Here is a 25,125-nt window from a genome sequence, read left to right as displayed (position 1 = left end):
AAAGCTATTAAGACCTATGCTATTCTGAGTCTTGTCCTTTGGATTATATTTTGAAAGCAAGAATATATGCATTAACTAGTTTTCTTAAGGCTCCAAGCCTGAGCTCCTGCCTGTATTTTGATTATGTGTTTTTTGCTTTTTTGTTGTTTTTGTTAATGCTTTGTTGTTGTTGTCGTTGATACTTTAAAAACAGTATCTTTATGTCAACCTGTCCTCATATGAAAACAGAGAGAGGGAAAACCTAGGCATACCAGCATCAAACACTGTCTGGCTTGGATCAGAGAAGTGGAAAATATTACTGTCAACTTCAGCTTGTGAGTTTTTTGAAGTTAGCATTTATAGTTTCCTTGATGTGCAAAAACTGATGGTAAAGAAACTATTACACAGGAAGAATGAGTTATAAAAGCACCTGGTTCCTAAGCACACATGGACAATCCCCACTTTGCTGGAACGTAATACTTCAAAAACTATTTCAGTGGAGCATGGAGAGTTTATAGAGGAGCTTAACAATAGCTTAATTTCAAATGGAAGTTGAGATGCTTTCAAGCTTGGACTCAAACTACTTTAATGCTGGGTTTTTAGACAATAATTTCCTTTTTGTTCTTGTCATCCAATATAAAAAATAATGGGGTGAAGCTTCCATCCTACTAGCTGCAGTTTGTGGGTACCCTCAGGGCTGAAGATAAGGCAAGCAATTGCCACTTAAACCTAGGACAGTGTCAGCAGCCCCAGATATTATGTGAATCAAGGAAATGTTGACGGACTCTGTGATAGAGCTTTGGGGACGAAACAAATAAAATTTGATCAGATTCCTCAATAAGGGTTCCTGCCAGAGTGAAAAACTAAGCATTGGTATGAATGCAGTAACTGTTTGGTCCTGGTGCTGGTGTCAGTACAGGTTGCAACTGATGGGTGAAGCAGTAGTGATACACTGTTCCCACTCATTGCTATCATCCCCTTGTAACATTTGCAGGAGACATCCTTGGCTGTAAGTAGTGATGATCACAGTCCTTACCACTGATTAGAAACACTCCTGCCTGTCATTTCTGGCAACTAACTGCTGTTCCTCAAAGTGTGGTCCCAGATGAGGGGCACCAGTATCACTAAGGGTCCCATTAGAAATGCAGAATCTGACCAGCTGTGGTGGCTCATGCTTGTAATCTTAGCACTTTGGAAGGCTGAGATGGGACAATTGCTTGGGGCCAGGAGGAGTTCAAGACCAGTCTGGGAAACAGCGAGACCCCTGTCTCTATTAAAAAAAAAAAAAAGAAAGAAAGAAAGAAACAGAGAAGGAAGAAAGAAATGCAGAATCTCAGGCCCTACTGCAGACCTACTCAATCAGAATCTGCATTTTTAAACAAGTTCCCCAGATGAGAAAATTCTATCCATACTGTCTTCCTCAGTACGTCTGACTTGCTCCATCCTGCAGATTTCCATGTATTCCCAACAGTCTGCTTCCAACTTAAGCCCATTTCCTGCTTTCTTCACATTCTTCACTGTCCTTCAGTCTAATTTTTCTTCTGACTTCTCCCATTAGATTAAATAACAAGGTATAATAAGGGAAAGAAAGGAGGAAGAGGGGAAAGAGGAAAGTAAAGAAAGAAAAATTGAAGGAAGATGAAGAGGAAGATGAGGTGGGAAGTGAGATAGGGAAGGAGGGAGGGAGACCTAATTTAGTTGTGCCATGGTATCATTGGAGTTATTGAGCTGTATTTCAATCCCAAACAAATACACAACCACAAATATATCCCATTCACTATTTCCATTTTAAAATGAAGGAGTTACTTCCATAGGGAGTTGAAGAGAATGTTAATTAGTATGATAATTTGGAGAGCAATTTGGCAATGTCTGTTCAAATTTTTTTAAGTGAAAATTCTCTTTAATTCAGCAAATTTCAGATTTGCGCTATATAAATACTTGTATACATGCACAAAAACATATATCAAAGGTATGTATTGACAGGATTTTTTAATAACAAAAAGCTATAAATAGCCTAAAAGTATCAATAAGAGTTGTTTTGGAAAATCAACAAATATCTCTGCAAAGGCACACTCTCTTGGCATTAAAAAGAAGTGAGAAAGATCTGCACATGCTTATGTGGTGAGCTCTCTACAGTATATTGTTAACAGAGAAAAGGAATATGTAGCACAATGGCATAATATGATCTCATCCATATGTCTTTGTTTAGTATGTGTGTGTAAATGTGTGTATGTGTATATTTATAAAAGAGCTGATGATTTACAATATTTATATCCAATGGTATATTCTACAACCATTACAAAAACTATTTAGGTAGAAATTTCACTAACTTAGGACATTCTTGTGATGTAATGCTAAGTGAACTAATGTAAGCAAGACATTAATATCATTTTTTGACCCACCTTTCTTGAGCATTTTCCAATGTTATTAAATATTCCAAAAAAATAATTAATTTCTCTATAATATTGTACTCGGGTTTTTGGGTTGTTTTCAGTTTTATAACTCATATATAATGTTGACAAACATTTTTTTACTTAATGCTATTTTCAAATTTCAGACTAAGATAAATAACTTGTAATTACTAGTTCATAGTTGTGACTTTTTTTTATAATTACTAGTTCACAGGATTCTTAACTTATTGCCAAATTGATTTCCATACTCCACAAAGATTTTTAATATAGTACTTCAATTTTTGCTAATGTGACTTGTTATTAAGTCATCATTTATTCAACAAACTTTTACATTAGAAAGAAATAGTTACTAATGCCTACTGTGTGCTAAGCTCCCTTAAAGGCGCTAGGTACATCATTACAAATAAGCATGATTCCTACCTTACTACTCAAAGTGTGATACTGGGCTGGTATGGGAGAAACAGACATTGAAACACACAATGACACTGTGATTCAGGCTGTCTTAGAATTATGCCCAGAGTGCCATGGAAACTCAGCATACTTACAGAATAACTGTGATAATTAACCAAAAAGGGACTACTTTGCTTTGAAATATTCAAATACTCCCCCCACATTCCAACTACAGTTAACTTGGTGGTGGGTCTGTAGGGGAAATATCTTCTCTTCCTACTCCTATCAGAGTTTACCTGACTGTGACAAAAAGTAGAAAAGAAACTTTCCCTAGTTTTGATGAGTAGTAAAGTAGGTTTCAAAGTCTAGCACCATTTATATATTTCTTTCACACCTGCAAAAAATAAATCTTCTTCAAGGACACATACATTCATCCTGAATCTATAACTGAGCTTTACTTTCTAACATACTATTCTTTACGGTGGCTTAGAATACAAAGATGGTTATCTAGCCTCTGAAAACATTTTTTTTTTAATTTCATGAAACAAGTCTCCAAGTAAAATAAACCCAGCCACCACAAATAGCACTATTTTCTCAATATTTCTTAAGTGAAGAAATTCTAATTTAAAATATTTGAATTAGTCTGAAATATATGAAATTGCCCATAATTTAGTTGTTTTTAACCTGTAAAAATGGCAATTCTATATGGCTCAATATAAAGCCTGTGATTTCTTTTTGTTTCTTCTCCAGGATTGCCCATATGTTAGCCCTTATCAAAAACTGTTTTACACCAAATAATTTCTGCAATATCTTCCACAGGCACAAAGAAAATAAAAGAAAAATTATTAACATAGCTTTATGCTTGGTTGTCCCCTTCTAGTCAGATCATCAGTAAAATACAATTACAATATAGTAGTACTCAAATTAAAGAGAAAATGGTTTCCTGCTTAGTTAAGCAAAGAGAATTCTAGCCAATGCAGAATTAGAAGTCAGGAGCAAATGTGGACAAGCAGATCCAGCAAACCACCAAACTGTGATTCATCATCTCTGTTGCATGCCAGGCTGGTGTTCTCCTCTTAAGACATCAAACAGTAGCCTGATTAATACTAACGGTGTCTTAAAAGTCAAAACTACTATTAATGCAAATCTATCCTCCAGAGATGGGGGAGAGGAGGGAAAGAGAGAAAAGGGAAGAGAGCTGTAGTCTGAAATGGGTGGTGGCTTCTTTTATAGTACATTTACCAGGTTTAAATTCATATTGTAGAAAAGAAAGCTTAGTACTTTGGTAGAGGATGCTGTATGGGAAACAATGTCTCCCAGCTTAGAAAGCTGGCCTGACCCTACAAGAATGTCAGAAATCTCTGTCAATGCTAGTTCATAAGGCAATCCCATTTACAATAGCCACACAAAAAATAAAATACCTGGGAATATATCTAACCAAGGAGGTGAAAGATCTCTATAAGGAGAACTACTAGACACTGCTAAGAAATTATAGATGATACAAACAAATAGAAAAACATTCCATACTCATGAATTGGGAGAATCAATATTGTTAAAATGGCAATACTACCTAAAGCAATCTACAAATTCAATGCTATTCCTATCAAATGACCAACATAATTTTTTCAAAGAATTAGAAAAAACTATTATAAAATTCACATGGAACTTAAAAAGAGCCCAAATAGCCAAAGCAATCCTAAGCAAAAAGAACTAAGCCAGAGGTATCACATTACCCAGCTTCAAACTGTACTATCAGGCTACAATAACCAAAACAGCATGACACTGGTACAAAAACAGACACATAGACCAATGGAACAGAATAGAGTACCCAGAAATATGCCTCACACCTACAGACATCTAATCTTTGACACAGTCTTCAAAAAATAAGCAACGGGGAAAGGACTCCCTATTCAATAAAGGTGCTAGAATAGTTGGCTAGCCATATACAGAAGATAAAACAGGATCCCTACCTTTTACCATATATAAAAATTAACTAAAGATGGATTAAAGATTTAAATGTAAGACCTCAAACTATAAGAATTCTAGAAGAAAACCTAGGAAACGCCATTCTGGATATCAGCCTTGGGAAATTATATATGAATAAGTTCTCAAAGGCAATTGCCGTATAAGCAAAAATTGACAAGTGGAACCTAATTAAATGAAAAAGCTTCTGCACAACAAAAGAAACTATCAACAGAGTAAACATCTGGTTGATGGGGTCATTCATATCCCAAACCTCAGCATCACACAATATACAAAATCCCCTTGTAACAAACCTGTACATGTATCCCCCGAATCTAAAATAAAACTTGAAATTATATTTTTTAAAAAGCTAGTTCATAGTTGTAACTACTTTCTAGAGTCTTGCTACTTTTAGGGTAATCACTGCTCAACATCACTAATCAGCAGAGAAATGCAAATCTGAGTCTGTGTTTCTTGAACTCTTGGGGTCTGGTTAAATGCAGATTGTGATTTAGGAGGTCTGGGGCAGAGTGAGATTCTGCATGTCTCACTAGCTCACATGTGATGCAATGCTGCTGGTGGCATCATACTTCCATGTGATGAGGTTTCAGTAGAGCATCCTTGTGATGGCCTTGGCTCCTCTTTTCTAAATTGTGAGTCTGACCCTGTGGGTCACATATTGAGCATTGATGAAGAGGCCTCTGGTCCAACTCAGTGTCCTTGACCTCTCCTTGTTTGACTCTCCGTCTGCAAAATGGGATTAGCAAACCCATGTAGAGAGTCCACTGAATGGCAGAATCTTAGACTTTTCAGTTAGAGGAAACTTTGGAGATGATCTGATCTCACTTGTTCCCCTCCTCCCTGCATCACATCTTATGTCTGAAAGCCCATGCCTGAGATCCCATTCACTGAGTGTGCAGTTGTTAGTCTCATCATTCCATCAGACCTAAGAAAGCTCTGCAGAATAAGGGCCTGTTGAAAATGTTTTCAAATACCTGAAAATAGTGAGAACAAACAAACAAACCCCACCTTAATGAGGAATTTTCTCTTTTGGCATCAGAAAGCAATTAAAAAACTCAGCATTTCTAGGTGAGAAGCTTTAGTAGTTCCCCTCTTGTTCTTTCTCCCCACAGCAGGTGCTAAAGCACAACTCAGTCTTGATTCATCCCCTCTGTCAAGAGCAGGTGTCAGCCTCAGTTATTGTTCGGCAAATTCATTTCAGCCCTTTAATGCCTTTAATGCAATTCCTGGAGAATGGGGTATCGATTCCCAATCTCAGCTGTTTTTCCTGAAGCCTATACCACATTGGCCTTCCTGGTCTCTTTCTATCCCCTCTCTGTCACATTCCCCCCCTTCTCTTCCTGGAATGCATGCCACATTTCTGGTCAGTGTTCTATAATAAACCCATCTGTAGTTCTCAAAAAAGAGGCATAATAAAGGCATTGTATGAATATGTTTGAATGAGAAATTCGTGAAAATCATCCATTTTTATTTACAGTGAAAGACTTAATTTGGATAGAATGTGATATGAATCAAAGGTAACTATGCCTCTGGAGGCACTATGAAAAAGGGGGTGTTTTAGTTTCATGAATTTGCTCTTCTGTTCTGTGTATATTGCTGTAGCACCATTTTTCAAGTCCTCTTCTTAGTGTCTCAAGCCAGTAAATGTCACACCTCATATGTGTGAAGACAATTTATTGTGCAAACCAAGGCACTTCTGAGAGTAGACTGGGCAGCCATTGGTAATTGTGCTCCTGTGTCAGGCATGCATTGGGACTGTCTCAGTAAACAGATACACACGGTCATCCTAATTACAGGCATTTTGGGATATGGGACTCAGTGACAGTTTGGTATTGGGAGGTGAATCTGTTGAAGAAAAAAAGCATGAAACATAATTAAACAGGCAAGGAAGGCATTATTCAAGACTACTGCAGCAGGGGAGAGATTAATCGTGACTCTGGATATAGTAGGGACAGCTGGGGATTTATAGCCAATGGACAGGGTGAAGGGGTCACGGATCGGAAATTACTAAGAGGATTTGGTTGGGTATCAAGGGTGAGGGGATTCTTGCTGAGCTGGGCTCAGCAGGCCAGGACCAGGCCTAGTCAACAAGGGGCCTAAGAGGAACATGCTTAAAGTTTGGTCAAGGAAAAAGTCCTTGTTGAATCTCACCAAATAAAATGCAGATTTTAAAATTTAGTCTTAATCAAAGAAACTGAATAGTTTCCCAGTCATGGGAACTCATCCTTGCTTTGAGAAATTCTTCCAACTTTATATTTTTTTCTTTGTGATTTTTAAAGACTTTTCCTTTGTAAATCTAGTTATTCCAGTTATGCTTGATAAAGAAATTGTTTTATCTTCTGATTTTTTCTTCTACTTCAGTAAAGCTGAGGTGAAACTGACTCTTCAGAAATGAAAAAAAAAATGTGGCTTGAATTGATCAAGGAAGCACAATTGTAATTCATTCAGGAATGACTTCATCAAGTGGGCCATGTTTCATGACACATTGTTTAGTGAGGCTTAGAGAATAGAAGGGAAAGCAAGGGGTTTATTTGTATGATTTGTACACATGTCCATCACAGTGGAGGCTCAATGAAGGATCTGCTGCTCCCGGTAGCCCAGTGCTCACTACTAGGCAACTCTTCTCCCTCTGAGCATTGGTTTTCTTGTCCATAAAATGAAGGCGTTCAATTAGGTGAGCTCCTTGTTACCGTACAGGGATTTTTAAAAAATTTTATAGTTCTGATCTTAAAAATCACTCTGTCCCTCTCTGGATTATGCTTCATTACTATAAAATATCCATCTTGAACCCATTCTAAAGGATTGAATATGAGCAATGGTAAGTCAATCTGAAAATGATTTAATGTAGAACCTGTGTCTGAAAAAGCTCAATTTTCTCTCTGTATATTTTATGATATAACACATCCAAGGAGATGTATGCAACAAAGTTCCAGCAGATTTATTAATAAAAGCATGTGTGTTGGGAGAGGGGGATCAGGAGAGGAATAGAAACAACCTGAAATATACTTCAGCAGGAGAATGAATACAGAAATAATGATGGAATGACTCACAGTGAAAGTCAATCAGCTATAGAATCAAAGGACATAAACATCAACAATTTTTCGCAAAACCAAGAAAAAACTTACACCATTTACTTAAAGTGTAAATGGTATAAGTACTACTACTTATACTACAAAACAGTACTACTGCTCATTTCTAAGGGATACATACTTGTGTATGTATAGTAAAAGTATTTTTTAAATTCTTGGTGGTGATAAACACCAGGCTTAGAATAGAGGTTCCCTCTGCAGGTGGGAAGGGATTATGATTTGGGAGGGGAATTCATGGAACTTCAGCTGTATTTGCTAATGTTTTATTTCTTAAACTGGGAGTTAGATATATGGGTACTCATTGTATTATACTTTATGCCTTTTCGTATGTCTTAAAATATTTTATAGCAATCCTATTATAAAGTCAGGATGATCATAAAAAGACATTGCATATCTTTGTTTGTAAATTAGAAACACTCAGTCCCCATAGTTTAGTGGTAGCAAAGCTAATGTGAATTTAAAATCTTCTTACGACCTGCCCTGCAGTTATAATGTACATACATCAAAAAACAAAACTTCCAGTGTATACACTGGTGAAATAACCGCTAGTCAGATACCAGTCTCTTGAGTTATTACTACTTATATGTGTAATAGCTATTGTGATTTATTTAAAATTTATACTGTGTGAGAGAAGTTTATGAAAACATACAGGTAGTTAGCTATAAAGTTGTGATTGGAGGCCAGATTGATAAATGAGCAGTTTCCTCTGCAAAGAAGTGCAAACTCAGCTATGTGCTTTCAGGTGGTCTAGACAAGAGGAGAAACCTGCCTACTGGTTTCTCAGTAGATGACTTTATGACAAAGTTGGAATTGTCATGAAAAGACCTGTTTAGAATTTGTTTATGGATTAGAAACAGAAGCTCTAATCTACAACTCTTAGTAGGAGAGCTGGATTTTCCTTGGCTCTAAAATTTGGGGAAGAATTAATCACAAGAATCCTTATGTAGTGGGTACTGAGGCATTTTGAGTGGTGCTTCTGTTGATTTGCCCTTGCCAGCAGCTCCTTGCTATTCATCCATTTCACACAGCACCCAGAGTGATTGTGCTGTAACAGAACTCATATCAATTCTTCAGAAGCTTCCCATTGCACACATGGTAAAGTCAAAACCCCCTTACCTGACCTTCAGGGTCCCTGCTCCTGCCTGACCATTTCACCTCATCTCTTACCATTCTTCTCTTAATTAGGCTCCACCCACTCCTGTTGGTGTTTCTTCTCTACAGAGCTTATGAGATCTGGGCATTTCCTCTTCTCTCAGTTAGGAATGCCCTTCTCCCAGGTCTTGGCATGGATAACTCATCTTTATCATTCAAGTTTCCATTCAAATGTCATTCTCAGCCCCACCCCATCATAGAGGCTTTTCTTAATGAGCAAAAGTAGCCTCACTACCACCACCTATACTATCCCTAAACTCAAGGCAAGAAGGGTGCTCTGGGACCTGTGCTGTAGAGGGGTACCCTCCAGCCACATCCCTTCCCATGAAGCAAGAAGTTTATGGGGCAAAGGGGACTTGCATACCCAGAGCTTGCATTTCCTCTACTAGGCCATGCCCTGCGCCATGGCTTGAATGTGACCCCTTGAAAATTCATGTTGAAACTTCATCCTCATTGTGGTAGTATTAAGAGATGTGACTTTGGGAAAGTGATTAAGTCATGAGGGCAGAGCCCTCAGGAATGGATTAACAGCTTTACAAAAGAGGCCTCAGAGAGATAATTGGCCCCTTTGCCCTTCTGCTTTCTTCCCCTCAAGAGGACACAGCAAAAAAGTACCATCTTGGAAGCAGAGAAAGCAGCTCCCACCAAACTTGCCAATACCTTGACCTTGGACTTCCCAACCTTCAGAATTCTGAGAAATATATTTCTAATATTTATAAATTACCTAGTCTATAGTGTTTTGTTTAAGCAGCACAAGCAAACTAAGACACCTTGCTTACCCAGGATTCCACAGGTCTCTGCCCACATGGACCTATGCCCATTTCTAGAGTCTGTGAGCCTCTGCCTTGGTTCCCATTCTCTGTTGTCGGTTGCGGACCCCTAAGCCCAAGGGTGGTCACACAGTGGCTGTTAGCAGAAGGTATAGATAAATATTAGACAGAGGCCTATAGTATCATGTGTGTACAAGAACTTCCTCTCAATGGGAGCTGGAGCCAGGCTGAGAATAGACAGGCACAGGCCAGGAGGCGGGGATCAGGGACCCAAGGGCTGGCTTGCACAGCTCTTCCACATCCCAGTGCAGAACTTGGAGGAGTCTGAGAATCCTGAGTGCAAACTTGTTCTTCCAGGTGTTTGAAAAGTTGATTTGTCAAGCTAGAGAGTAGATCGTATTTTATTAAACAGTTTGTTAGCTTGATTCACACTCTAATTATTTATACATATGTGGATCTCCATTTATACTCTTGCTGCTCTTACAAATGTTAGTGGCAGGCCTGGCTTCCTCTGCATTTGAGTCAGTCCAGAAGATGGTGGTTCAAATTCCAGGGCCTGGTGGTAAAACAAACAGTGGGGTTCTGTGCCAAATCCCTTAGAAATATCTTTTTTGCCACCCACCTTGTTGGGGATTCCAGACTTTCTTCTCAACAGTCCTGTTCTCTACTCTCTCTCCTATTTCCCTGTTTTTATTTTGTAGCACTGAAAAAAAATCTAAAATTACCTTGTTTACTTGTTTAGTATGAGTTCTGTGAGGTCAGAGGCTTGTGGCTACATCTGCAGCATGTGGCACATACTAAGTGCTCATTAAAAATTTGCTTATAGCCAGTAATGGTGCCCCATACCTATAATCCTAGTGCTTTGGGGGACCAACATGAGAGGAATGCTTGAGGCTAGGAGTTTGAGACCAGCCTAGGAAACATAGCAAGACACCATCTCTACAAAAATATTTTTTTAAGAATTAGCGGGGTTGTGATGGTGCATTCCTATAGTCCCAGCTATTCTTCAGGCTGAGGTGGGAGGATCACTTAAGCCTGGGAGTACGAGGTTGCAGAGAGCTATGATCGCGCCACTGCACTCCAGCCAGGGTGACAGAGCAAGCCCCTGTCTCTAAAAATAATATAAATAAATTAAAAGAATTTGTTGAATGTGTCATGACAGGAATATTGTTTAAAAATTTTTGCTGAATGAATGACTTAGGTGCTATTTTGTGCCAGGACTGTGAAGAGTCCAAAGATAGCTCAAACAGGTCCTCTGCCTTCAGGGGTCTCCAAGCCTAGTGGGGAAGCAATCCTGAAAACAAACAAAAGGCTTCTGCTTTGAGTTTTACACTTCTCACATCATTAATGAATCTAGAAACAAAAATATATATATAGCCATTATTGTAGCACTTCTAGGCAAACAATTTGCAAAGTAAATAAGCTCCAGAGAAAGGGAAAAATACTTTCTGTTATTTTCTCTAAAGGGTTAGGGGTAAGAGAGCTTTTAAACTTGATGACCCATCAGAACTGGTGGAAAGTGTTTTTTCTCCCTCTTCCTGAAAACAAATTGCTTGTTTTTCTAGGAGGAGGGGGGAACACGTTAAACATTTTCTGCTGTTAAGATAAAATATTGTTTAGAACAGGAGGCTAAAATCTCCTCAGCTGCTGCTGTCTGCCTTATTTAACTTACATGGCAGACGGTGGCATCTGCTGAACAACACTGTGTTGGCGCTTACCTCCTCCAAGGAGCTGAGGGCCTCTGGAGTCAGCCTTCTCAGAGGCCTCCATGGGCAGCAGGGCGGCCAGGGCTTCCAGCTGCTCTGGGCAGACTTCAATTTCATTCCAGATGGCCTGGGTGTGCAAAGTGTGAAAGAAGAAAGGCAGAAACACTGTCCCTTCTACATAGAATTCCTTTTTAGAAAATAAGGCTTTTTTCTAATCACCCAGAAATATAAGAGGTCATTTTTATCTAGAGATGATTGTGCAGGCCCCATAAAGCCAATTCATTTGAAATGAGGATGAAAATATCATAAGAAATACTGAAAACCATACTTATTTGAAGTTTTATCTTGAAAAACAGCAGCTATAAACCATAAAAGTGATCTCAGGGCGTATAAAATTAGGTTATAATTTTACTATGTGCTAATTCTTAGAATACTATGGGATGCATATATATTTTAATAAAATTGTATGATATCACCATATTCCTTCCTATTTGACTTTCAAGATATGTACTCATTCATCCAACAAATATTTATTGAGTACTTACTATGCACCAAGCGCTGTTCTAGGCAGTTGAATCAATTTAAAAAAGAAAAAGAAAATATTTCCTGTTCTTATGGACCTTATATTGTAATGGGTGACTGATAAATCATAAAATATTAGGGAAAAGCAGATCATGCTGGAAAGTAGCAAGTACTAAGAAGAAAATACAAAAGCAGAGATGGTGAATAAGTAGTACAGAATATTGGTAAAGACTACAGTTTAAAGAGGGTGGTCAGGATATATCTCTCTGAGAAGACGGCATGGTGGCTGCTGAGCCCACAGAGTGTAGGTTAGTGAGGGTAGAAGCAGGAAACTTATTGAGAGGTGACTGAAACAATCAGGTGGGTGACAGAGTAGTAGTGGAAATGGTGGGAAGTGTTGGGATCCTGCTTACATTTTTAAAATGGAGCTGATAGGTCTTACTAATTGATCTGATTATGAAAGACACTAGACTACTAGAATGTGAGAGAAAGAGAGGCATCAAAAATAACTCAGAGGGTTTTGACCTGAATAGGAACTGACATGAACAGAAATGGGGAAGACTGAGTAGTGTTAAGATATTTTAGAGGGAAGAATAGGAATTTGACTGGACACAATAATTATAAGATTATTACCTACTAGACAGCCACAAAGAAGTCTCAAGTAGTTAGTTGAATACATGAGTCTGGAGTTTAGGAGGGAAGTGACAAGTGTGATAGTTTAACGGAGGATTTAAAGCCATGAAACTAGATGACCCACCTTAGGAGAGAATGTGGATAAAGGACAGAAGAAGTCTAGGGATCAGGGAGATATGGAGGAGCAAACATAGTAAAATCAGAGAAGATCATTTTGGGGAATATATTAGAGGACTTTGTTGATTTTCTCAAAGTCTTCTTCCAATTTCCTAAAATTTAAATCACCCTATTTGAAGAGTCTGTTGCCACTGTTACTGATTTTTCAGTTTTTCAGTAGTTACTTGACCTAATGCTCAGGCCCTTTCTTATCAATGACAGCACAAGTTTCCAATATGATTTTCATTACTTAGTCCATTTTGTGTTGCTATAACAGAACCCTGCAGTCTGAGTAATTTATAAAGAAAAGATATTTGTTTCTCACAGTTCTGGAGGCTGGGAAGTCAAACATTAAGTTGCCATCATCTGGTAAGGGCCATCTTGCTGCATCATCCCATGGCAGAAGGCAGAAGAGCAAGAGAGAGGGAGACAGGGGCAAAATCATCCTTTTATCAGGAACCCATTCTTCCAATAACTAACCCACTCCCACAATAATAGCATTAATCCACGCGTGAGGCAGAGCCCTCAAGACCAAATTGCTTCTTAAAGTTCCCACCTCTTAACACTGCTGCAATGGGGATTAAGTTTCCAACACATGAACATTGGGGGACACATTCAAATCACAGCACGCACCATGTGAAACCCTGCATCTACAAGTTTTGCAATGCCATTTTAATGAAGTCAGTTTACTTTGCATTTTCACTTTGTGTTTGCCTTGTCACAGCTCACCAGTAACAGAACTCTTAGTGTGATGGGCAGAGATAGAAACTAGCATTCAGCAAAGAGGGTGGACTAATTTTATACACAACCATTTATCAGTGAATATTTTTAAGTTCTGATGCCCTAAAAATCCTTGTAAATTTGGGGGCTTGGGTAATGAATATTAGATGATAATGACCTTCTGTGTATCCATTAAACCATTAGCAATGTTTCCAGGTTGTTGAGAAATCATAGATATTAAAAATCAGCTTAGAGATTGTTCCAGAAGTTAATATCTTCATTTATAAAGGAAAACAGTGACTGGCCTGGAGAGCTGAGTGACTAGACCACCCTCTAACCCCCCATGTAGTGCCATTAGCATACTTAACATCTGTCCCTCAGTTTCCTCAACTGTAAAACAGGAATTATATTGCATACCTCATATGATTGTGTATGTAACACATAAAATAGATATCAAGTGCTTGCCATAAATTTGTGTGTGTGTGTGTGTGTGTGTGTGTGTTGCTCTGTGGCCCAGGCTGGAGTGCAGTGGTGCAATCTCGGCTCACTGCAGCCTCTGCCTCCGGGGTTCAAGCAGTTCTCCTGCCTCAGCCTCCCAAGTAGCTGAGACTACAGGCGCACGCTGCCATGCCTGGCTAATTTTTTTATTTTTAGTAGAGACAGGGTTTCACCATGTTAGCCAGGATGGTCTCGATCTCCTGACCTTGTGATCCACCCACCCTGGCCTCCCAAAGTGCCGGGATTACAAGTGGGAGCCACTGCACCCAGCCTTGTTTTTTTTGTTTGTTTGTTTGTTTTAATACCAAGTTCTGGCCAGGATATGAAGCTAGTAGAACTGTCATACACTGCTAGTGGAAATGTAAAATGGAACAGCCACTTTGGAAAACAGTTGAGCAGTTTCTTCACACTTGATCTTAGCCAAAAGGCTGAGAAGCAATAAGCAGTGTCTTATCAAGTTAAATATACACTTGCCATACAATCCAGAAATTCTACTCCTAGGTATTTATCCAAGTGAAATGAAAATATATGTCCACACAAAAACCTACATATGAATACATACAGCAACTTTATTCACAATCTTCAAAAATTGGGAACAACCCAAATAATGGTCAGCTGTGAATGGATAAACCAACTGCAGCACATCCATACAGTGAAACACTGATCAGCAACTAAAACAACAAATTATAATACACACAACAGTTTAGATGACTCTCAAAAATGCTATGTTAGTGAAAGGCACCAGTTCTTAAAAGCTATATTCTGAAGGATTCCATTCATACGACATTCTGGAAAAGGCAAAACTGAAGGAACAAAAACAAGTTAGTCATCACCAAGGGGTAGAGGGAGGATTTAGTTACAAAAGGATATGAGGGAATTTTGGAGTGTGATGGAATTGTTTGTGTCTCAGTTGAGGTGTGGGTTAGGTGACTGAATGAGTTTGTCAAAACACATAGAGCTATACACTTGAAAGAAGAACTTTTGTTATATAGATATTTTTTATCAATTTAAAAAATATATAAAAATAAGAGGGAATTCCACAAAGATGAAATAAAAACTAAACATTCCTGGTACTTACTAGACTCTTTAAAAAGTCTTCTTCTATTCTCCCCTTCTTTCTCTGAGCAAGAACTACTCATGACTGAAAGCTCTTAAAAATAATTTTCTTACTCAGATATTATTTTTAAAAAGAGTGAAATTCATGACTTACAAAATATTTTCTTCTGGCTTTTGAGTCATTTTTACCATTTTTTCAACAAATAATTATTGATTACCTATAAGCAGATACCTATAAGCAGATGTTTTTCTGAGCTTTCACTTACAACTGAATCTGAACATTTAGAGCTGAAGGAATCCTTAGAAATCATTTAGTCTATGTGGCAGATGAAGTAACTGAGGCTCTGAAAAGTGAAAGTCACTCACCCAGTGCTACGCAGAAAGTTTGTAGCAGAATCCCAGCCAGCACTTAGAGTGTCTCATGGGGCTTCAGTCTTTTCACTGTGCTCAGCTTTGCAGCCCCTGAACTTTATGCTGAGAAACTAATAGCTGCTTTGAGAAGTGATTTCTTCAGCTGTATGAATGTACCCTTTAGTGGTGGGATTTACAAAGTGTGATGGGGGTGCAGGGAAATCTTTGGGACAAGACATTGTATCCTGAGCTTCTGGAAACTCACTTCACAAGCTGCTTCCCTTCCCTAAGAGGAGTCCTTCTTTCTTACAGTACAACAGGAACAACAGAGACAGATTGCATGGAAAAATCACTAGTAGGTACCTGGAAGTGGCAAGATCCTTCTCCTATTACCATCAGGGCTTTGCTTTTACCCAAGAGAAGTGAGGGCCTTCTTGAACTGGTGTAGGTGGAGCTCCCTAATAAAACCCCAGGATAATGAAAGGCACTCCTGAAGTGTCATCATTTAGGCTAATACATAAAAGGATGGATAACCAAAGGGTAAGAGCTGGTAAATCCCAAAGGCATGAGCAATGCAAATTGAGGGACATTCTAGCATCCGAATCATTGAAGGAAACTAAAGAGACATGACAAGTAAATGAACTCATAATTATTTTGAATGCTTTGTTATAAGGCAGTGTTATTAGACAACTGAGGGAAATCTGAATGTTTCTATATACAAGATAACAGAATCAGATATATCAATGTTAATTTCCTGATTTTGGTGGCAGTTCTGTGGTTATGTAGGAGTGTTTTTATTTGTAGAAAATGTATGAAATACATTTGTATGAATAAAGTACATATCTGAAGTACAAAATGTACATTTTGTACATTTCATACAATGTATGAAGTACAAATGTATGAAGTATAAGTGGGGGACACCGGAGTAGCAACTTTTTCTCAAAGACTAGGGGACAAAAGAGTTCTTTATACTACTCCTATAATTTTTCTCTAAGTATGGGATTGACTCAAAATTAAAATATTTAAAATGTAAGGACATTTTCTTTTTTTAAATTATATTTTAAGTTCTGGGGTACATGTGCAGAACGTGTAGGCCTGTTACACAGGTATACATGTGCCATGGTGGTTTGCTGCATCCAACCCCCTGTCATTTACAGCATTTCTCCTAATGCTATCCCTCCCCTAGCCTCCCACCCCGACAGGCTTCTGTGTGTGATGCTCCCCCCCCTGTATCCATGTATTCTCACTGTTCAACACCTACTTATGAGTGAGAACATGTGGTGTTTGGTTTTCTGTTCCTGGGTTAGTTTGCTGAGAATGATGGTTTCCAGATTCATCCATGTCCCTACAAAGGACATGAACTCATCCTTTTTTATGGCCACATAGTATTCCATGGTGTATATGTGCCACATTTTCTTTATCCAGTCTATCATTGATGGGCATTTGGGTTGGTTCCAAGTCTATGCCATTGCAAACAGTGCCGCAATGAATATACGTGTGCATGTGTCTTTATAATAGAATGATTTATAATCCTTTGGGTATATGCCCAGTATTGGGATTGCTGGGTCAAATAGTATTCCTATGTCTAGATCCTTGAGGATGCCACACTGTCTTCCATGTGAGGACATTTTCTATATTATCCTTATAAAACTAAGCAGATATGGCTCTATTCTTTAGAGCCCCTTTGAGATAGAGATAGTCTATAATTGATGGGCAAATAAGTAGATGTGATAAAATGTATTTTTTTAAATAAATGAAAGGTAAGCACAGCAAGAGTTGTAAGTAAAGGAATTTGGAGGATTCGAGATTGAGTTTGGGGGAAGTGGGCAGGGGAGAAAGGAAGAGCTTCCTCGGTGTTTAATAGTTTTCATCAGCAGGGGAGTCAGCCAAACATATATTCGGGATTTGCCTCCAAGCAGTTCAAATTCTGGAACCTTAGGAAACCTTCCTTTAGGACTCCTATGTCCAGAGACCATAATCCAGCCCAAAAAACACTGTTCTGAGAGTCCTGAAACCTGGACTCTAGTCCTATTTGTCCCCAGCTGCCAATTCAGTCTTGGGCAAAACAGCCTGTAAATGAAGCATTTGGACTAAAAATGGTGTTTGAGAATCCCTAAAAAACTTAAAAGCCTTTTGATTTTTGAACAAAATGATAAAATTTAGAAAGGAAAGGCAGCATAGAAAGAAATAGATGGAAAAAATTGAAAATATAAGTTATTTTCATTTGAGATACCCAATAACTAAAGGAATAGTTCCTGCCATCCCACTTCCTTCTCTTTGAAAAAAGAAATGTAAGAACTCTTTTAATTTGAACAGCACAGAGAACACTGCCCTCCCTTCTCACATCTTAGATAACAGCAAGAGAGCTCTCTTAAATAGAATGTTCTATTTATGAATCCTAAAAATTCAAATGCATCATTGCAGAACCATTATAGCATGTTTTCCAAATATTAGAATAAATTTACACTGTAACATTCCAAGGCTGGAGCACCTATCACTTTGCTGTCAGCCTAAAATGACTTTGTTTATGCCATTACTGATTTTGTTTTTGATCCATAATTTATTTAGAATGTATTATTTTAAAATTTACTCACATGTAAATGTTTAATCTTTATTTTTGTTACAGATTTCTAATAATTTTATTGTGGTCAGACACTAGAGTTTATATGAAACCAATTATTCAGCATTCGTTGAGGCTTAAATTGTCTAGCACACAGACAGTTTTCGCAAATGTTACATGAGAGCCTGGGAAGAATGTCTTTTCCCCAGTTGTCAGGGAGGGGAGAGCTCTCTGTGTATTTACTAAGTTCAGCTTATTAAGTATGTTATTAAGATATTTTCTATCATTACTAATATTTTGAATGTTTCAGTTATCAATAACTGAGCAAGTTATATTAAAATCCAACATTGTGAACATGTATCTGACAGTTTCTTTGTAGTGCTTTCTGTATTTTGATTCTATTTTATTAGATGCATGCTCATTTAGAATTATTTTCTTCTTTGTGAATTGAATGATTATGTAATGACTTTATCGCTAATAATGCTTTTTTAACTTAAGATATATTTTTATCATATTACTATGGCTACCCCAAATTTCTTCTGGTTATTATTTGCTTGGTAACTTTGTGAAAAATTATTTTACTTTCAGTCTTTCAGTGCTCTCACGTTTTAGGTGTATTTCTTGTAACAATACCTAGCTGGATTTTTTTTTTAGTCAGTGAGTCTAGTCCATCTATATTCACTGTGATTATGAATGATGGTAAGTATTTAAGTCACAATTAAAATAATCCTTTTAGAAATGGTTAGCTTTGACATTATATTAAACCAACAACTGCACTCAGGATCCTGCCCAGGGTGAACTGAGCAGGAGGGAAGTGCCACTGACAGAGGCCTTCAAGGCACATGCCACATCTGGGCAGGCTGAATACTATGGGAGCGTCTACCAGTGCACCTGCCTGCCTCTGCAGAGAGAGCTGTTCTGTCTTTGCCCACCTGATTCAGAGACAGCCAACTGAAACATTACATATGGGGAATTTTAAACCTCTATCTGTAAAATGTAACATTAGTGAAGATTCCCCATGCTTGCTAGCATCAAATAATTGTTGAAATAACAATATTAAAGGTAAAATACATTGTACCATTATATTCCTGCAGTGACTCGTACATATTTGATGTGCAGAGATTTCTTATATTTCATAAAATCATTTTCAGGGTTCTGTGCTTGTGTTCTCTTAAGGCTTTCTAGTAAATTAGGTTTTCATGATTATTTCTTTTTTTTTTAAAGTTTTTTTGTTGAGACGGAGTTTCGCTCTTGTTACCCAGGCTGGAGTGCAATGACACGATCTCGGCTCACTGCAACCTCCGCCTCCTGGGTTCAGGCAATTCTCCTGCCTCAACCTCCTGAGTAGCTGGGATTACAGGCATGTGCCACCATCCCAGATAATGTTTTTTCTTTTGTATTTTTAGTAGAGACGGGGTTTCACCATGCTGACCAGGATGGCCTTGATCTCTTGACCTCGTGATCCACCCGCCTCGGCCTCCCAAAGTGCTGGGATTACAGTCTTGAGCCACCGCGCCCGGCCTTTCATGATTATTTCTAAGAAATTACAGGTTTTTCATTCCCACTGTGTCATTAGCCTCCTGGTGTCTTTTTTTTTTTTTTTTTCCAAATTCATCCAGAGAAGTTTAAAAAAACTAATAACCGAGATAGAACAACAAAATTGTTTGAAGCTTCCAGTTTAACAGAAATAGGACTGCTGTGGAATTCACCTCTGGGAAAGCAACAATAATATGCGTGATAGTAAAATAATAGCTGTCATGCTAAGGTGTATGTGTGTGTGTGTGTATATGTATGCATGGATGGTATGAAATCCCCACTTAAATATAAGAAACCCAAGACAAAGAAAATTTAAGTATTTTACTCCCTTCCAATGCTATAACAAAATACTTCAGACTCGCTAATTTATAAACAACAGAAATTTTATGGTAAATGACTTTTACCTCATTTTTTAAAAAAAGAATTAAAAAATATATGTATACAAAGAAGTGGCCAGGGGAATCGGCCATATGAAAGTCATTGATACCATTGCAAGAGTAGTTGAAAGACTCTTGAGTGGGTTGAAAAAGAGTGTGCGGTAAAAAAGGAACAAACATAACTTAAGAAATTTTGTTGGGAATAGAGATCAAAGTGATGGGTTGAGGAGGGGATGAGCCTTGGGGAATGTCGAGGTTAAAGGAGGTTTTATTGTTTAGGACAAGATATAGCAGGTCATGTGTGTGTCCTGACAGGAATGATCCAGTAGACGTACAAAGTGATTGTGAGGTAAAGAAAGATGACTGAAGGAGGGAATGTCACTGGGATGGTGACAGAGGCCAGGATCCAGATCACTCAGGTAAAGTTTTGTCTTTGATAGGAGCAGGAAGGATCCCTTAATTAGGCACAGAAGAGGAGGCCAAGTTTATAATTGCTGATCCAAATAAGTAAGCAGTTTGAGTACTGGGAAAATGGAATGTTTATGCGATTGTTTCTGTTTTTCATTTGAGAAAATGGGTAAAGTCATTGGCTGAGAACTAGGGTGAGGGATTGGCAGATTTAAGAAAAGGAAAACATGTGATATCCAAAAGATTATTGCTAAGGCCAATGTTGAGGAGCTTTTTCCTTTTTTAGTTTTTTAAATTTTACTTCAAGTTTGGGGATACATGTGCAGATCTTGCAGGATTGTTACATAGGTATACACATGCGATAGTGGTTTGCTGCCTCCATCCCCGGTCACCTACATTAGGTATTTTTCCTAATGTTATCCCTCCCCAATCTCCCCACCCCTACTATGCCTCACATACCCCCCATCCCCCAACAGACCCCAGAGTGTGATGCTCCCCTCCCTGTGTCCATGTGTTCTCACTGTTCAATACCTACTTATGAGTGAAAACATGTGGTGCTTGGCTTTCTGTTCTGTCAGTTTGCTGAGAATGATGGTTTCCAGCTTCATCTATTTCCCTATAAAGGACATGAACTCATCCTTTGTTATGGCCGCATAGTATTCCATGATGTATATGTGCCACATTTTCTTTATCCAGCCTATCATTGATGGGCATATGGGTTGGTTCCAAGTCTGTGCCATTGTAAATAGTGCTGCAATGAATATACATGTGCATATATATGTCTTTATAATAGAATGATTTATAATCCTTTAGGTATATACCCAGTAATGGGATTGCTGGGTCAAATAGTATTTCTATTTCTAGATCCTTGAGGAATTGTCACACTGTGTTCCACAACGGTTGGATTAATTTACACTACCACCAACAGTGTTCCTATTTCTACACATCCTCTCCAGCATCTGTCGTCTCCAGATGTTTTTTTGTTTTTTCCATTTTTTTTTTTTTTTAATTTTACTTTAGGTTCTGGAGTACACGTGCAGATCATGCAGGATTGTTGCATAGGTACATACATGGAAATGTGGTTTGCTGCCTCCACCCCCCGTCACCTATATCTTGCAATTCTCCCCATGTTATCCCTCCCTAACCACCACACCCCCGTCCTTCCCCAACCCCCACCAACAGACCCCAATGTGTGATGCTCCCCTCCCTGTGTCCATGTGTTCTCATTGCTCAACACCCACCTATGAGTGAGATCATGCAGTGTTTGATTTTCTGTTCTTGTGTCTGTTTGCTGAGAATGATGGTTTCCAGATTCATCCATGTCCCTACAAAGGACGTGAACTCATTGTTTTTTATGGCTGCATAGTATTCCATGGTGTATATGTTTCACATTTTTTTTGTCCCATCTATCATTGATGGACATTTGGGTTGTTTCCAGATCTTTGCTATTGTAAACAGTGCCACAATGAACATATACATGCATGTGTCTTTATAATAGAACGATTTATAAACCTTTGGGTGTATACCCGGTAATGGGATTGCTGGGTCACATGGAAATTCTATTTCTAGATCCTTGAGGAATTGCCACACTGTCTTCCATAGTAGTTGAACTAATTTACACTCCCAACAAGAGTGTAAAAGTGTTCCTGTTTCTCCACGTCCTCTCCAGCATCTGTTCTTTCCAGTTTTTAATGATCCCCATTCTAACTGGCTTGAGGTGGTATCTCAATGTGGTTTTGATTTGCATTTCTCTAATGACCAGTGATGATGAGCATTTTTTCATGTTTGTTGGCCTCATATATGTCTTCTTTTGTAAAGTGTCTGTTCATATCCTCCACCCACTTTTGAATGGGTTTGTTTTTTTCTTCTTGTAAATCTGTTTTAGTTCCTTGTAGATTCTGGATATTAGCCCTTTGTCAGATGCGTAGATTGCAAAATTTTTCCCATTCTCTTAGTTGCCTGTTCACTCTAATGATTGTTTCTTTTGCTGTACAAAAGGACTTCATGACTAAAACACTAAAAGCATCGGCAACAAAAGCCAAAATAGACAAATGGGACCTGTCTCCAGATTTTTTTAATAATCACCATTCTAACGGGCATGAGATGGTATCTCAGTGTGGTTTTGATTTGAATTTCTCTAATGACCAGTACTGATGAGCATTTTCTTGTATGTTTGTTGGCTGCATAAATGTCTTCTTTGGAAAACTATATGTTCATATCCTTCACTCACTTTTTGATGGGGTTATTTTTTTCTTGTATATTTATTTTAATTCTTTGCAGATTCTAGATATTAGCCCTTTGTCAGATGGGTAGCTTGCAAAATTTTTTTCCCATTCTGTTGGTCGCCAGTTCACTCTAATGATTGTTTCTTTTGCTGTGCAGAAGCTCTTAAATTTAATCATATCCCATTTGTCTATTTTGGCTTTTGTTGCCATTGCTTTTGATGTTTTAGTCATGAAGTCCTTGCCTATGCCTATATCCTGAATGGTATTGCCTAGGTTTTCTTCCAGAGTTTTCATGGTGTTATAGGTCTTATGTTTAAGTCTTTAATCCATCTGGAGTTAATTTTTATATAAGGTTTAAGGAAGGGGGCCAGTTTCAGCTTTCTGACATGGCTAGCCAGTCAGAAATAATTTGTTCTTTTTGCTTAGAATTGTCTTGGCTATGCATGCTCCTTTTTGGTTCCATATGAAGTTTAAGGTGGTTTTTTCCAGTTCTGTGCAGAAGGTCAATGGTAGCTTGATGGGGATAGCATTGAGTCTAGAAATTACTTTGGGTAGTATGGCCATTTTCACGGTATTAATTTTTCCTAACCATAAGCATGGACTGTTTTTCCATCTGTTTGTGTCCTCTCTTATCTCCTTGAGTAGTGGTTTGTAGGTCTCCTTGAAGAGGTGCCTTGTTAGTTTTATTCCTTGGTATTTTATTCTCTGTAGTAATTGTGAATGGGAGTTTGTTCATGATTTGGTTCTCTGTCTGTTATCAGTGTACAGGGATGCTTGTGATTTTTGTAAATTGATTTTGTATCCTGAGGCACTGTTGAAGTTGCTTATCATCTTAAGATTTTGGGCTGAGATGATGGGGTTTTCTAAATATACAATCATGTTGTCTGCAAACAGAGACAATTTGACTTCCTCTTTTCCTAATTGAATATCATTTATTTCTTTTTCTTGCCTGATTGCTCTGGCTAGAACTTCCAGTACTATGTTGAATAGGAATGGTGAGAGAGGGCACCCTTGTCTGGTGCCAGATTTCAAAGGGGTATCTTCCAGTTTTTGCCCATTCAGTATGATATTGGCTGTGGGTTTGTCATGAATACCTTTATTATTTTGTGATACATTTCATCAATACCTAGTTTATTGAGAGTTTTTAGCATAAAGCGCTGTTGAATTTTGTCGAAGGCCTTCTCTGCATCTATTGAGATAATCATGTGGTTTTTGTCTTTGGTTCTGTTTATATGGTGGATTACGTTTATAGACTTGTGTATGTTGAACCAGCTTTGCATTCCCCGGGATGAAGCCTACTTCATCATGATGGATAAGCTTTTTGATGTGCTGTTGCAATTGGTTTGCCAGTATTCTATTGAAGATTTTTGCATCTATGTTCATCATGAATATTGGCCTGAAATTTTATTTAGTTGTGTCTGTGCCAGGTTTTGGTATCACGATGATGTTGGTCTCATAAAATCATTTAGTTGTGTCTGTGCCAGGTTTTGGTATCACGATGATGTTGTTCTCATAAAATCAGTTAGGGAGGATTCCTGCTTTTTTAATGGTTTGAATAGTTTTAGAAGGAATGATGCCAGCTCCTCTTTGTATGTCTGCAGAATTCGGCTGTGAACTCCATCTGGACCTGGACTTTTTTTGGTTGGTAGGCTATTAATTGCTGCCTCAACTTCGGCCCTTGTTATTGATCTATTCAGGGTTTTGACTTCTTCCTAGTTTGGTCTTGGGAGGGTGTAAGTGTACAGTATTTATCCATTTCTTCTAGATTTACTGGTTTATGTGCATAGAGCTGTTTATAGTCCTCTCTGATGGTAGTTTGTATTTCTATGGAATCGGTGGTGATATCCCCTTTATCATTTTTATTGCATCTATTTGATTCTTCTCTCTTATTAGTGTGGCTAGCGGTCTATTTTGTTCATCTTTTCAAAAAAACAGCTCCTGGATTTGTTGTTTTTTTGAAGGGTGTGTGTGTGTGTGTGTGTGTGTGTGTGTGTGTGTGTGTGTCTCTATCTCCTTTGGTTCTGCTCTGATCTTAGTTATTTTGTGTCTTCTGCTACTTTTTGGATTTGTTTTCTCTTGCTCCTCTAGCTCTTTTAATTATTATGATAGGGTGCCAATTTTAGCTTTTTCTTCACTTCTTATGTGGGCATTTAGTGCTACAAACTTCCCTGTAGACACTGCTTTAAATGTGTCCCAGAGATTCTCGTATGTTGTGTTTTTGTTCCCATTGGTTTCAAACAACAACTTTATTTCTGCCTTCATTTCATTGTTTATCCAGTATTCATTCAGGAGCAGATTGTTCATTTTTCATGTAGTTGTGCAGTTTTGAGTGAGTTTCTTTTTTTTTTTTTAATTGCATTTTAGGTTTTGGGGTACATGTGAAGAACATGCAAGATTGTTGCATAGGTACACACATGGCAGTGTGATTTGCTGCCTTCCTCCCCTTCATCTCTATCTGGCATTTATCCCCATGCTATCTCTCCCCAACTCCCCACCCCCTGCTCTCCCTCTCCTATTTCGCCCCAACAGACTCCAGTGTGTAGTGCTCCCCTCCCTGTGTCCATGTGTTCTCATTGTTCAACACCCGCCTATGAGTGAGAACA

At 38.3% G+C, this 25,125-nt stretch overlaps 1 protein-coding gene and 2 long non-coding RNA genes across 7 annotated transcripts in view; 1 reads left to right on the top strand and 2 right to left on the bottom strand.

Moving 5' to 3' along the window:
* Positions 1-25,125, bottom strand: part of LOC116542170 — a 141,814-nt gene that overhangs the window by 62,633 nt on the left and 54,056 nt on the right. The window lies entirely within an intron of this gene.
* NEK11 (NIMA related kinase 11) overlaps positions 1-25,125 on the top strand; it is a 308,049-nt gene that overhangs the window by 261,960 nt on the left and 20,964 nt on the right. The window lies entirely within an intron of this gene.
* LOC116542153 lies at positions 7,473-14,016 on the bottom strand. The gene is made up of 2 exons (XR_004265094.1): positions 13,117-14,016; positions 7,473-10,330 (listed from the first exon to the last, which is right to left on the bottom strand). It is a non-coding gene; the product is annotated as an uncharacterized LOC116542153 (long non-coding RNA).

The sequence above is a fragment of the Sapajus apella genome, unplaced genomic scaffold (assembly GCF_009761245.1).
Source record: "Sapajus apella isolate SASKATOON/1434 unplaced genomic scaffold, GSC_monkey_1.0 scaffold4, whole genome shotgun sequence".
NCBI lineage: Eukaryota > Metazoa > Chordata > Mammalia > Primates > Cebidae > Sapajus > Sapajus apella.
Note: the sequence above shows the minus strand (reverse complement) of the source record. Positions and strands in the feature narration are given on the sequence as shown.